Source organism: Elaeis guineensis, chromosome 2, assembly GCF_000442705.2.
Source record: "Elaeis guineensis isolate ETL-2024a chromosome 2, EG11, whole genome shotgun sequence".
NCBI classification, from domain to species: Eukaryota; Viridiplantae; Streptophyta; class Magnoliopsida; order Arecales; family Arecaceae; genus Elaeis; species Elaeis guineensis.
This window is the reverse complement of record NC_025994.2, coordinates 93,856,897-93,858,642: the sequence shown is the minus strand read 5'-3', so window position 1 is coordinate 93,858,642 and position 1,746 is coordinate 93,856,897. Positions and strand designations below refer to the sequence as shown.

Sequence of the window (1,746 nt, the reverse complement as noted above, 5' to 3'; positions counted from 1 at the left end):
TACACATGGGTGCAGATATTTGATTTACATTGGCTGGTCTCTGTAATTCTAAGGCTTCCAATCTACGTGTTAAGGTTGCAATCTTGGCCTCTGATGCTAGGGTTGGTTGAATTTGATGCATTCCTCCTCTTGAAGGTGTAGCTTTATCAGGTTCTCTAGTTGTTTTCCACTGTAAATTTTTCTCGGCTAGGTCTTCTAAGAATTGCCAAGCTTCAGTAGTTTCTTTGTCCATAAATTGGCCTTGGCACACGGACTCTAGCATGGTTCTTGAGTTTGAATCTAACCCCTCATAGATGATCTGGCATAGTCTCCAAGTTTCTATTCCATGGTGTGGGCATTGGGTCAAAAGATTCTTGAAACGATCAAAGTACTTCCAAAATGATTCACCAGCTAGTTGGTAAAATTGATTTATTTCATTCCTAATCCTAGCTGTTTTATGGTGGGGGAAATACTTTTTCAAAAATATTCTCACAAAGCCCTCCCAGGTAGTGACAGAATAGTTTGGCAGACTATAAAGCCACTTCTTAGCATTATCCTTAAGGGCAAAGTTGATTAATCTAAGTTTGACCTCATCCTCTGTTAATTGCAGTTTCATGGTTGCACATACCTCCTAAAATTCTCTAATAAATATATAAGCATCATCTAATCCTGTGAATTTTGGAAGCATATTTATGATTTGAGGTTTCATTTTAAAATTATTAGCTGTGGGTTGTGGCAACCTGATACAAGATGGTTGGATGGAGCCAACTGGATAACACAAATCCTTAAGGGTCATGGGTTGGATTGGTTCAGCCATTGGAACAACAGGAATTGACTCAATTCTAACTAGACGACCCGATACTCTTCTCCACACACGAGGTGTATGGTTCTCGATGTTTATACAATTTTTTTTTATAAAAATTTTTATGTATAAGAAAAAGAAAGAAAAGAGAAAAAGTTCTAAAGAAAAGATCCTAAGGAGTCCTAAATCTAAAGAAAAGTAACCAAATTAATTTAAATTTTAATAATTTTTTTTATTTTTTAAACAAGTGAAATAATAAATTAAACTCAATCTATCCTAGGGTTAACCTAAATCTAGACAGCTTCTAACTGTTCCAAGATGACCCTTCAAGCCTTCCAAGTGGAGATTGATCAACTAGTTAGCCAGATAAGTATAAGAGGTGGGAGGTTCACTCATCGTTGCCTTTCTAGACACCAAACGAGTTGGCCAGTCCAGCAACTGAACCAATTTAACAAACCACCCTCAGGGACTTGCCTAGACACCAATTAATCAAACAACTCAAACTTGGTAGAACTCTTAGGGTTCCTTGTCCTATTGAGCTCAAATTCCTTAAGGTTGACGTCTAATTGATTTTAAGATTAAAGGTCTAGGTAATGCAATATGATGGAGATGGTTTTTGGGCTAAGGAAGGATAATGAAATCCCCACCTTATCTTGTTAATGGGTTGATGCCCTTAGATTAATTATGAAAATGCAAATGTAAATAAACAAGATGACCAAGAATGTAAAAGATTTTAATTTAGAATTTTTTTTTTATTTTGATATTTTACTTCACGATTATGAAATATCTTTTGTTTTATTTTATTTTATTTTTTTTTGTGATTAAGTAAATTCAAATGATTAGGTCTAAAAGGAAAAATAATTAACTAAAAATAATAAAAGAAAAATTAGAAGCGTACCTGAGTTTTCCAGCAATCACCAACTAAATCTAGAAACCTAAAGGAAAAAGAAAGAGAGTTATAAAGC

The 1,746-nt window shown here is 34.4% G+C and overlaps 1 non-coding gene across 1 annotated transcript; it reads left to right on the top strand.

Annotated features, from left to right (window-relative positions):
* Window positions 1-320: 320 nt before the first annotated feature.
* On the top strand, window positions 321-427 carry LOC140855927 (small nucleolar RNA R71). The gene has a single exon (XR_012139370.1). It is a non-coding gene; the product is annotated as a small nucleolar RNA R71 (small nucleolar RNA).
* Window positions 428-1,746: the final 1,319 nt, after the last annotated feature.